Source organism: Delphinus delphis, chromosome 17, assembly GCF_949987515.2.
Source record: "Delphinus delphis chromosome 17, mDelDel1.2, whole genome shotgun sequence".
Lineage (NCBI taxonomy): Eukaryota > Metazoa > Chordata > Mammalia > Artiodactyla > Delphinidae > Delphinus > Delphinus delphis.
In genome coordinates this window covers 6,991,171-7,005,374 of record NC_082699.1, presented here as the reverse complement: position 1 = coordinate 7,005,374, position 14,204 = coordinate 6,991,171, and positions in this window count along the sequence as shown.

Genomic DNA, 14,204 nt, shown 5'->3' with positions numbered 1-14,204 from the left:
GCCAATGGGGATGTGTGAGGTTGCCTGGGTGCCCTGGCAGAGCAGTTCTCCTACAATCAGAAGACTTATAGTATCATTAACATAATAGTTCTCCCAAAATTATCTGTAGATTCAATACCATCTCAATCAAAATCCTAGAAATCTTTTTCAAAGAAATTATCATGTGATTCTAAAATACACATAAGCAAAATACTTTGATCAGCTAAAGCAATTGTTTAAAAAGAATAACAAAGTTAGAGTCATACTATCTGATTAATTAAAGTTACATTAATTAAAACAATGTGGTATTGAGGTAAGGATGGACACAAAGAGTCACTGAGCAGAATAGGAAGTCCAAAAATACATATGTACATATACTGAAGAGTCTTTTCAACAAATGGAGTTAGAACAACTGATCATTCATATGCAGGAAAAGAAAAAGAAAAAATGAACATCAAATCTTACAATGAATACAAAAATCAACTGAATACAAAAATCAACTTGGATCACAGAACACTTGTAAACTTTCATAAGAAAGTATATGAGAAAACCTTTATGACCTTGGATTAGGCAAATATTTCCTAAATAGAACACAAAAAAAGCATGTACTGTAGAAGACAAAACTGATAAGCTAAAATTAATATTTATAATTTCTGCCCTGCAAAAGACACTTAAGTAAATGAAAAGATTAGCCACAGACTCAAAAATACTGTCAAAACACATATCTGATAAAAGACTTGTATTTAGAATATATAAATAACTCTTACAACTCAATGATAAGAAAACTAAAAGGCCAATAAAAAAGTCCATAAAATATTTGAACAGAAATTTCACCAAAGAATAGCTATGTATGGCCAATAACACAAAAAACGCTCAAAATCATTAATCTTTGGGAAAATATAAATTAAAATCACTATGAAATACTATCAAACAAATGTTGAAATTGCTAAAACTTGATAATACCAAGTGCTGGTGAAGATGCAGAGCAACTAGAACCCTAAAACATTGCTGATGGGAATGGAAAGCAATTTAGCTATTTTATATAAATGTAAACATATGTCTATCAGATGACCTGGTAATCTTCCTTCTCAGTATTTACAAAAAAAAGAAAGAGAGAAAATATACACTCCCACTAATAAATGTACGCAAATATACAATAGCAGATTTATTCATAATCATCAAAATTAGTTACAATCCAAATGTCCATCATCTGGTGAATGGATAAACAAATTGTATTCATACAGCGGACATTTTTTTCCCCCAGCAATTACTAAGTAAATAGGAATGAACTACAGATAGATGCAACAACATGGAGGATCCTCAAAAGTGCTATGCTAAGTGAAAACACTCAGCCCTAAGAGGCTACACATGTATATTTCCATTAAGACATTCTGGAAAAGGCAGAAATATAGGGTGAGAAATCAGATCAATGGTTGCCAGGGCCTGGGAGAGGTAGGAAGGGAATGATGACAAAGCGTCAGACTCGGGCTTTAGGGCTGATGGACATATTCGTGGTAAAGGTTATAGGACTTTATATGTTTCTCAAAACGAGCAAACTCAAAACCTAAAAAAAGAGTGAATTTATGTATGTGAATTATACCTCAATAAAGCTGACTTTATGAATAAGAAATTCCTGGGCTTCCCTGGTGGCGCAGTGGTTGAGAGTCTGCCTGCCGATGCAGGGGACACGGGTTCGTGCCCCGGTCCGGGAAGATCCCACATGCCGCGGAGCGGCTGGGCCCGTGAGCCATGGCCGCTGAGCCTGCGCGTCCCGAGCCTGTTGCTCCGCAACGGGAGAGGCCACAACATTGAGAGGCCCACGTACCGCAAACAAAACAAAACAAAAGGTAAGAATAAGAAATGCCTTATGCAAAGGGGAAATTTGGACACATACAGAAACGGAGAGAACACCATGTGAAGATAATGGCAGAGCTCAGAGTGATGCCGCCACAGCCAAGGAGCACCAATGATGGGCAGAAAACCACCAGAAGTTAGCAAGGAGGCACGGAATAGACTATACATTTCTGTTGTCTAAGCAAAAATAAAAATAAGAAACGGCCATGAAATAGAAGGAAAGGCAACAAAATGTGGGATGTTCGCAAAGTCACCAAAGAAAGTTTTCTAAAAAACTTCATCAACTGTAGCGTATGCTGCTGAGACATCAAGTGAGAGAAAAAGGAGAAAAGTGACCATGGGATTCGGAAGCAGAGGGATCACATGGCCCTTGGCAAGAGCAGTCTGAGGAGAGCAGTGGATAGACATCCGGTTGAAGCAGATGGAGAAGAGCTGGGAACTAGAGGAGCTTCTCTATGGAGACTGAAGGATGAAACATTATTTAGAAGAGGAAGTCAGTTCACGAGAAGGTTGCTGGGTTTTGTTTTGTTTTTTAAATACAAGAAGCGCCAGAACATCAGTGTGTACTGATGCAAACGTTGATCGTAATGACAAAAACAATGATGCTTCAAAAAAAAGGAAACGGATAGTTAGGAAGCAAACCCTGGCAAACCTAAGAGGCATATGGGATTCCCAGCCTTAGCGAGGGACTTGTCTTCAGAAACTCTCTATCCGTGGTAGCAAAATGGATTCACACTTGAACTTGACTACATATAATTACATAAGTGTACCCTACTTATTTATGAACATATTTTTAAGGCTAAACCAGAACAGATACCATCTGAAGAAAGCAGAATGAATAGGTGTTTTTCAGGCAACTGAATTGATCAGATTGTAACACTTGGGCAAGACATTAAGCACTATGATTTTTGTCAAAAGAAGCAGAAAATATAATGAATCTGGTTACGTATAATACTTCCTTTCCCACAATAGGGAGCAGGCAAGTTGGTCTACGGAGACACGGTTTTTCTTCACACTAAATTTGGGCAGAAATTTAACCACGAGTTGGGCAGCCTTTTTAAAAAGCTATGAAGTTCTCCTCTTAGCCACGTAGGGAGGCAGAGAGAGAACACGAATGCTCAACCCAGCAAGGGTTTCTGTGAAGGCTGAGAGGAATCCATAGTTAATATTTGGCTAAGAGGAAAATTATAAAATATATTCTCTTGGAATGAGGAGCAGGTAAAGTTGCGGGGAGGTTGCAAATGCCACCAGAGTATGGAATTCTTTCACACATTACCCACCAGAAAACCTACCCCAAATACCATACTTTTGTTTGCTTACCATTTTTTTCCTATATATTCTTCACTAAACTGCAAACTCCATAAGAGATTAAAGCTTGGTTACAGCCCTACCCCAACTTACACATATTGTTCCAGATTATACCAACCCTCAGATATCTATAGAAGGATTGTTTCAAATCACTGGGGAAAAAGAGAAAAACTCACCTTGTGTATTAAGCTTGATTTTACCTAACTACGTAGCACTAAGGTTGCAAAATGGCTCCTACAGAATACATGTGTAATTCGTCAGTTAAAGTCCTCAAATGGATTAATTAATTGATGGATTCCCAAAAGGAGGAAAAGTAGTTCTGGCTGCATAAATGATATAAGGAAAAGCCAGTTGTAACCATCAGAACAAAGAGATAATAATACTTTTTGTTTTCTTTTATCCCTTTGCAACAATTAAAAAAATGTATTCTATACCTGTTTATTCATTCTATTCCAAAAGCATATATTTTCCAAGTTGAGAAACGGTTCCTTTTACAACACAGTGTGCATGATTATTCAGAATATACTTAGTGGTATAAATTTACTTTCTTTACATCTCTTTGATTTTCTGACTTTCAGTGTTAGAGTCTGAAGTATGTGTCCAAGAGAAATTGCTAGCAATTATGAGTTTTAGGCCTCTGGGGTACCCACCCTTGGGTACACAGACAATTATATTTCACCTCTTCTTATCACTGTAGCTCAATTTTTTCCTCCTCTGCGACCTTATATCCTTCTTCAATGTAGCATCTTTTGTGTCTTTTGTACTCCCAACATTTTTATGATTGAACACAATGCTGGTTTATTCTGTCCTGTCTCTTTGCTCCAAGTTCTGTGTGCCTGAATTTTTGTAACAGATGGTAAATGTGAAGTTCTTTTCATTAAAAGTAATCTTTTTTTCCCCAAAGCTGTCTTTGAAAGCTGCTGATTTGTTATGAACGTTCAAGAAAGAATTAAACTTCTGAAAGTTGCCGCACGCTGTTCCAGCTGAGGTCCCTGCACTTGTGCAGTGTTAAGTACACATAGCAGGAGGGAAAATTTCCTAGTTGTTACAGAAATAATAAAATAGTAGCAGGTGTGACAACTGACATGGATTGAAAAGTGTGTACAATCCAGCAAACCATAGGAAAAGAAGCCAATCTGAAATGATTCGATGTTACACAATTTAATATCAGTCATGTCACCTCTTCATGAGATGAGCTTTGAGGAGCAGAGCCAGATCAGCAAGGACTGAAATATTTATTCTACATGTAATTCCACTGTCACAAAAAGAACCATTGCTCAGGCATACCCCTGCCAAGTAGGAACATAGAAATATGGAAAGCGCAAACTCAGGACACTATATTTGATTCAGTCTAGGACCGAGAGATGCTGTTTATAATTAGTCTTCTTTTGAGAAATACATATATTTCCACAGATGATGTTCCTTGAAACAACAGACTCTTTGCTACTCATTAGTTATAATTTCATCACTACTGAAAGATGAAGAGACACTCTCTTGTGGATGAGAGACTAAATTTTTTAGCCTCTATGCTAACACTCAGAACACTGTCACATCCTGCCTGCATTAGTTTCATCGTGTCTACTCTTTGCATCTCTATGATACTCAAACCAAATCAATGACCATCTCCAGCAAACCCCACCATACCTCTGGTTTCCCCACTTACAAGAAATATGCAAAAATTCTTTTGCTGAGGTCATAAGGTATATTTCACTTATGAAAGTCCATATTGTAGCCAGAACCCGCTCATTAGTTCTGTGCTACTTTATCCTGCCATTCCTTAAACGCTTGCAAACTGTTCTGTTGAAGAAAGCCCGAAACGATGGTAGTGTTCCGTAGAAGGAACCCTGCCCTTAGATTGCTGTTGGAAATGCTGGCTTCTAGTTTTCATTTGGCTAGTTACGAAACTACTTTTGGGCATAATCTCCCTGGGTTTCATTTTCTCCCACAAGTAAAATTAAGAGGATGTGCTAAATTATTTCTAAGTTTCCTTCCAATTCTGGCATTTAATTATTTCTTTCAGACAGTGTTAATGTCCTCTGGAGTTTTCCATTTATCAGAATGTTCAGGATGAATGACTTGTTGATGAAAGCTTGTTGAGAATTTTGGCCTTCAGAGCGTTCAGCATAACATTAGTCTACTTTTCTCGTAAGTCTCATAAATCCCTGAAAAAGACTTAACTATTAAAGAAGACTTGATGACAGTTGGTTAGCTCAAAGAAAGATAAAAGGCAATGCTCTGGTTAAGAGGACTCTTTCACTTCAATAGAAAAACTGGCAAATTCTAATTCCTAGCAGTGAGCCAATGTCAGAAGTTTTTTAAATACTCTGAAGACCACAGTCTATAATCCTGACAAAAGACACATGGATTCTACAGCAAGAATCATCAGGCTGGAATGATGAGTTGATCCAAGAATCGATTAACCACAAGCATGAGGTTTAACACTTGAGGAAATGTCAACAACACTATGGAAAAAAAAGTGAATCATCTATGTGCCTAGGCAAAGTTTCAAAAAAGAGTCTGAAAGTGAAAAACAGATGGTGAGATGACAAGCCAAAGATATCTGACATTTTCACAACATCTCTAAGACAGCAGCTTTTGTAATGTTCTGAGTGACAAGACAAACTATTAAGTATTTATTGAGGATCCTTTACATATTCAGCACTGGACAATGTGAAAAAATAAATAGAAGACATGTAACCACATATCCTTGCCCAGAAGGAGCTTACAATCTAATTGGGGAAACAATTAAATAGTAAAGCCTTCTATTTCCTGTTCAGAACAAGAAAAATAATGGAATTTTTAGGTAAGGACGATGAAAAAGAATCCTCAATAGCTTAATTTATTTCTATATTCTGTTTCAAGGAGAAAAATGTTCAATCTGGTTAAGAATGTTTAGGAATGGAATCAAAGCAAGATGATTATGTAAAGAGGCTGTAAGAAATGAACAATTTGTTTTAAAAGAACTCAGTGTCTAGAAGAATTATATCCCAATATACCACCAAAAACTCAGATGGGATACCCAGAATCACTGTCAATAATTTTAAGAATACACAGAGAATAAAAGAAGGTTACTAAAGACAGGAAAATATTCCTTAAATTTGAAAAAAAACAAAAAGGGGGTGAAAGATTACACCCAGATTTGTATCATCAAATTAAAAAAAAAAGATATTTTGAAGATTAGAACAAACTGTTAATCAGATGAGTCGTGATCACTTAGGACAGAAGAGGCACTTAATAAAAGCCAGTGCAGGGAAGATTTATTTATTTAAGAAGTATTAAGACCTCAGTGAGAGTGAAACATAGAAAAAACTGTAAGCCACAAATACATTAGTAAAAAACATTCTGTAAATGCTGCTGTTGATCTTCTTTTTCCCAATCTTGAGTACCAGAATCTTGGTTGTAATAACCAGGTAGTGTTACTAACAGAAATATGTTTTTGAAAATCATGCTCTTAATAAGAGCTATATAGATTTTGCCACACATTATACAGCAAAAGAGAAGGTCTACCGAGTCGGTCCTATGTCCACCTGTAATGTCCAGTCCCCCCTGACTGAGCAGAGTTCCCACGATATTCTGTAATCTGTGTGCGTGTCTCAGAAGACTTTCCCCAAGCTGATCTCACTGGATGTCACTTCTAAGTTTTAGAACCACAACCACTTGATCTTAAGACTTACAAGTACATTTCTTATCAGTGGATTTCTGTCAGAGGCTCTGCTTATCTACAATACGCTCTGCAAAACGGTGGCTGCTGTCTTTACCAGATCATGGGAACCCCTGTCAGGGTGCGGCAATCTGTTTCTCTCTACCCTGAGTTTAGGATTTCCGTCCTTGCCCTCCCCTGTGTCGTCTTTGCCACTCTCTGCCATCTCAGAATGCTGTGGTCATGGGCATGATGGTTCTAAAAGGTTTTGGGCAAGAGGAATTGCTTTATGTTTGGAGTTAGAGCTGAAAAGTCATTTCCCATCACACCATACCAATGCTATTCCTGCGTCACCCTAATAAACATTCCCTAGGGAATGCGGCTTGTCACATTTGCAAAAGACACAAAATGAGAAAGGGTAACCATGATGTGGGATGACAGACTCAAGGTTCATAACTCTCTCTAGGTTTGGAAATATGAGTCAGTTAAAGAGATGGATTTTTAAGTGATGAATGAAAACATCTTCTATTTGATTAAATTGATTGTACAAGTAACATGTGGATGATCAAGCTTAGCAAAAGTTTGAGTAATAAAGATATAGGGGTTTTCATTGATCCCAAGCTCAAAGTGAAAGAACAGATATTGAATGGAAACTGAGGTCCCAATAATGTAATGACAGAGTCCTTTGAGGAATGATAACAGTCCCATATCACTCCACACTTTTCAGACCTCATTTGGTGTATTTTATTTCATTTTACTCTCCATATTTTAAGGAAAACATTGTCAATAATGGCTGTCTTGCTTATTACATAATTTGTCCCTGGGTATAGGTCAAACTACACTGAGGAAGGAGAAGGGGATAACATGTGTCAGTTATCAGTTCTTGCAGCTTCTCCCCATTTCTGAAATCTGTTACATCAACCAGTGCCCTTCTTGAAGTGATCACAACATCCTTTTCTTATGTTGAAAATCTCTATAACTGATTCACTTTGTTATAAAGCAGAAAATAACACACCATTGTAAAGCAATTATACTCCAATAAAGATGTTAAAAAAAAAAAGAAGAAAATCTCTTCTTTTGGGTGTCCGTTCCTTCATACCTGTGTTTTAGTGTCAGGAGAAGAAACTATGCTTTTGCCAAAATCATTGCTCCTTTCAAAGGAGTATGAATTTGTTTTCCATGCAAAGAAAAGTCTTTCATCCTCATGAGTCAGAGTATCACCTATCCTGTCATTCTTCTTTGCATTGGCCCAGTGCCAACAGATTCAGTTATCAGTCACAGTTGTAAATAAGAGTTTGTATTGATGCTGCAGGGATTTCTTTATGATATTTATGATATGAAAGATTCCATGGGAGTTGCTAATCAAGCAGTAAGAAGGATCACCTATACCACCAAATGGGGGTCACATGTATTTCTAAATGAGGGCAACCAAAATGATGCAGGCAAGGAATCGATATCTAAGAACAGAAGAACCATGGATGTGTGAATTTACCATCTTACTATTTGCTTCTCCTTTCTATTTGTTCCTACATTTATTGTTACATTTTTCTTTTTTGATTTATTTTTAATCAAATAAGCAATTTTAGTATTTTATTTGCTCACTGCAGCTTGATAGTTACACATTATTTTATTATTCTTCTAGTGGTTACTCTAGAAATAATAACTGCGTTTAGAGTTGTGAATGTCTAAAATAAATTAGTATGTTTACCATTTCCTGGATAATTAAAAGACTTTAGAATACTTTAACACTATTTACTCCACTTCTGTAATATGTGATATTGTTGTTATATATTTAATATTCAATATATTATTGTTCTTGTTTCATATGTCAAAATTCATTCACATTTATCCATACATTTACCATTTCTGCTGTTCTACATTTGTTCATGCATCTTGAGATGCCATAGGAAATCATCCCTTCTCCCTGAAGATAATTATTCATTGTCTATTTTAGTTAGTTTTGCTGCTGATAAATTCTTGTCATTTTTATGTGTCTGAAAGTGAATATTTATGTCCTCATTTTTAAAGAATGTTTTCACTGAATATCCACTTCCAGGTTGTATTTGGAAGTTATTATTATTGTTCCATTGTTTTTCAGCTTCTTTTTTAATGTTTAGAGGTAAACTGTCATATGTGATATGTCTATTATACATTAGACCTGTAATACTGTATTCTATACTGCTGATTGAAATATATATTGTGCAATACCTTTACAAACATTGTATAGTACTGCTGAATGTGGCTTAGTGGACTGAGTAACACCCATTTCATCCTGGACAGCTTTGACTGAGTGGTCACTTAATGTCCCAAAGTCATGTGTTCAGTTTCCATTTGGCTCTGACAGCAAGTTAGTAGCTGCCTCTCAAAAAGAAATGGTGTTCCTGGAAAATGGAGCACAACTCTATTCTAAAACCCTTCAGTTCTGTGCTGTGATTATCTAGTGGGGAATTGTCAGAGGCTCCAAATAGAATTCCTACTTTGCCACAGCACTTCAGTTGGATCCTCTCTGTAGCCTGGACCTGCTGTAGAGCCTTCTAGGGCAGGACACTTGCTAACAGATCAGAGCCACACAAGCAGATGTGAGATGTGTGGTCTCCAAAATCTGAAGAGGACCACTCACCCTCTTTTTTAGTAGCATGTTGTGTAAGATTCAGCAACATAGTTTTTCAGTGTCTAACTAACAACTGTCTTACTAAAGCAGGTAGGGCAGTACATCTCCAATTCTCTGGCTGAAAGACCAGTTTATTTTCCTTAATTCATTATGGGCTGATACTTTTATAATCTGCAAAATCCCATACTTGGATGTTGCATCAATGTCGAATTGCTACAAAAGTTTTCCAATGCATATTCTTACATAATGTTTTTATCTTGCCATGAACAGATAACACAGTTTATGGACTAGCACCTGGAATACACACTACGTGCCAGCTTTATTTTAGACACTATGTATTAAGGGAAAAAACTGGGAAAGGTTCATGCTTTCAAGGAGTTTATGTCCTGGTGGAGGATAAAAACAATAAAAAAATAGAGTTAAAATGATTTAATGTCTGGTGATGATGAGTATTATAAAGAAATAGTAGGGCACTATCAGGCCATAAGAAATGATGACTGGGTGCTATTTTAAATAGACTGATCAAGGAAGACTTTTTTTTCTCTTTTTCATTTTCAGATGGCATTGGAGATGAGACTAAATGAAGTAAGAGAACACGACTGTAGAAATGAGTAATCCATGCATATGAAAGCTTTGTAAAGGCTCTGATTTTGGAGCACCTTTAGCACCTGTTAGGATTGGGAAGAAGTTCCATGTGGCTAGAGTACAGGAAGCAAGGTGAAAGTGGTAGGAATTGGTGGTTGGTAATGTAGAGCTGGAAGCAGTGTTAATACTTTGAATTGTTTGAAGGTTTTCAAGTGGGATGTGTAAATAATGGAGAACTATTTATGTTTTAAAAAGATAACAGGCTACAGGGTGACAAATAGTTGAATTTGAGAGCCTAAACCTGGTATATGATTTCTAAAAGCCTTGTATAAAGCAAATTAATTTCAACACATTAGAGTCAGTGAGCAGAGATTACAAATTGATAGACGAATAATCTAGATTTTTACAAAGCTTTCTCTATGGCCACATGTACAGGGAGCAATAAAATTACATGTCTTAAATGTTTCCAGCCATTTCTTCCCTCCAGAAGTATTCAAATTAAGAGGTTGCCATATGGGGCCATCTTCCAGTGACAGGGCAACTTCCTAAGGCAGATAAAGATAAAGCCACTTATCTCATGAACTCCTTGGGGTGTAGAGAGAGGGGCTCACTAATCCTTTCTTACTCCTGCTGCTGCCACTCTAGGCTGGCTGCCTGGCTTCAGCTTCCTGTGGCTACCTCATTTGTTTAAAACTCTTTTTCATTGATTGTTATTGCTTAAAATTTGGGGGAAGGGGGGTTCAACCATGACATCCAGACTTCACTGAAAAATGTAAAGGGCCAAGGAATATATTTATTTATTTATTTATTTAATGAAACTCCAATACTTGGGTAGACTACATCTACAGTAATTGCTTTAAGATGTTGTTAGATTAATTGTATTTAAATCATGCTTATTCCCCCACAGGGCTTCATAACCATTCAGTAAAATAATACTTCACTCGTCTAACAATCAAATGAGCTTTAACTAGGGAGATCTTTTACTACACTAAACCAATTTTCTGAGGAATAATTTAGCAGGAAAATTATTTCCTGAACATCAAATATATATATATTTTGTTGCATTTAGTTTTGATCTCATTTTAAATACGAAGGAAAAAGCTGTTTACCTGAAGTTAAACTCAACTACCAATTGACTTTGAAAAAAAAAGATGGACAGCAACCTTCTCTTTGTAAAAGACTAGATTATAACTTCTAACCTCTCTAGGGAGTGTACAGAGTGATCTGGGGGCAAAGTAATATGGTTTGGTGTTCTAGAAGGGTCTTAAAATCTCACTGGTTTCCGTGCTCCAACATGTCCACATCATCTGCCAGAAGAGTATGTGCCCACACCCTGCCAAAGGACAGCAGGTCATGAAATCCTGAGCTCCTGACCAGAGCTGATGGCCTCTGGGATGTCCCCTTGCCCCACATAAGGAAGTGGGAGGGAGGAGGTGGGCACAGGGAATCTTGAGTATGAGAATTGTGGCTTGGAACAAGGAGACTATTATTAGTCTTTGCTAGGTGCCAAACTTGAAGCCAATAGAACCAGGGCACATGTAGCCACATTTAGTCAAAATGAATAGAAAATCTTCAAAGGGATGAAAATCTGAAGTAAGTGTACAGAAGAGACGCAGAGGGTCCAGAGACAGAGCCTGGTGTAGGTGCCTGTAAGGTCCATTTGTACTTTCTACCTACCCCTACTTCTTCAATACATTCAATCTTTCATTTAAGATGGTTTTAGTCAGTTTCTGTTTCTTGCAAACAACAAGGTATAATAAAAAAAAAAGGTAGATTTTAGACCAAACTAATATGGACTAGTGTACATCAGTTAATTTTTCTGAGCTTCCAAAAAAGAGATTTTAATATTTTCCCTATGTACCTCACAGGGTTGTCATAGAATCAGGTCGGGAAGTACCTGTCAATGTGCTTTGTAGACTAAATACTTTTGAAACCTAAGTCATTGATAACTTTATCATCAATTCAAAAGAGGGAGCATAAGACAGACTTGCCAGACCTAGGCAGACATTGTGCTGAGATAGCTCCCAATTTCATTATCAGAATGACCCAAGTTTATTGCTGCCCCTCACAATGAGTCAGGCTCTGTGTTATTACTTTATATTTACCATCTCATTTAACAGCTAATGTATGAAAATAACTCAATGTTGAGAGTTTAAAAATCACTCATAAATCAATTTATAGATGTTACAGTTAAAAGCTTGCTTTAAGTGGTGAGGCAAGAGAATGCAACAATATCAACAGTGATGGGATGGCATTAAAAATGTAAATGAAAGGCTTTATGCAATAAATGAGAGTGGGAATTTGAAAGGGTTCAGGGAGATGCTGTTTAGCATTATCCCAAAGACTGTCTGCATTTTAAGAAAAGAACTTCTCTATAAAATTTTTCACCAAAATCTCGTAACTGAACATATGCGCACAATAAAATAATTAAAAAAAATAATTGGAGGATTCTTGTTTAGTACAAATATTGTGACGGTGATATAAACTTTCATGGATACCAAAGAAATTTTTTTCTCAATACAATATATCACAATTACTGGAGTAGGATGTAATTCATTAAATAATCAAATAAAATTCCTCTTTTCCAATTTAATAAGTAAAAAGAGTAAAAGCATATAATTCATTTGTAGTGGTTGTTCCTAAAACAATGTAATGGAGAAAGAGGGGAAACAATACTGATAAAGATCTTTCCATATTAGAATAAAATATTTTTCTCTATAGAACCAACTGTATTAAGACTCATCTGCTATCAATAACATAGACTATCTTGTTCATTATCTTAATTGAGAGATGCCAGAAAAAAAGATCATAGAAAACAACAGTGGGAGGGACCCTTTAATTACTTGCTAGCTCAGTTTCCAATTGCATTTAGTCTGCTACAATTACCTAATATGGACTGGGAGGGAAGGAAACTAATTTAGGAATTTGCTCCAATTCTTTCTGCTGATTTTCTGCTACAAACATAGAAAACAAAAGACATGTGTTAACTTGTGGAAATATTCTTTATTGTACTTTATTTGTAGGTGTAGAATCATTTGATTTGTATTTTTGGTAAATGAATGGCCAAACAAGCATCTCTCCTGTCTGTTGAACAAAACAATAGAAAATGTTGAGATTAAAGTATCATTCTAAAAAGTACTGTTACTTATTGAAAACTATAATACCATATGTAATTTCAATTTCTTTAAAAGTATTTAAATATTTTTAAAAATTATTAAAATTTTTTTTTAAATATTGGACTCTAAGCCCCACAAGGAGCAGTGTAAAATCTTCTAAGCAATTTGACAACATTGATTATTTTTTTCCCATAATTATGAGCAAGTATTTTCTGAATCCAAATCAGCATCTTCAACCTTGCCACCTAGAATAAGCAGCCAGATCATAGAACTGTTTTGCTTCTTCAGTGCCTCCTGTTGGTTAGAAATTGGAAACTCTAAGAGAGGTGAGAATAGAAGCAGTGCTGCTTGGGGAAAGGGAGACTGTAGTGTCAAAGGAACATCTGTTTATCTTGATAAATTCTCCGTGTGAAACTCAGAAATTGTTCAAACATTCTGATTGTGTGGTGGTGTGGTAGTGTTTGGCTAATCGATTTGGAATTAACTAATCTCCCTTTAGTTCTCTGAATTTCCACTCCTTTGTCATTTAGGAACATTCCTTGTTGATTATAGAGCATGAAAATCATGTCTTTTCCATTTTTTTAAATTGCTATTCGACAAGTGTGGATAAGGAAAGGCAAATTTCAGGAATGCAAATACTTGAACATATGCACAGTTTCAGACGGCATTGCCAAGTTGTGGGGGCCAATGCTGGTGCCAGCAGCCTAGTGAACACAGGAATGGTTTTGTGCCCTCTCTGATGGATAACAGATTTGTTAGAGATGATTATATGAATGTCATATTTTCACATGGCACATAAATAAAATAAAATTGTCATAGGATTGCATAAACTGATGATCCTTCAGTGGGATCTTAAGGTCATTCCTTCATGAATACAGAAATCTCCCACATCTGAATATCAACTTGCAAATGCATTATGTAACATAATGCTGTATGTTTATACTTTATGCATTTTAATGAAATATTAAACAGGCTTATTTTGAGTTCATAATATAAATCGCAGTAGAGGTCATGACAGTAAAATGAATGCAATCGTTTCCTTAGAACAATTTTTTTAAAGCCCTACCCTTCTATAACCTAGGAATGATCAAAATAACACAATTATAAAAAT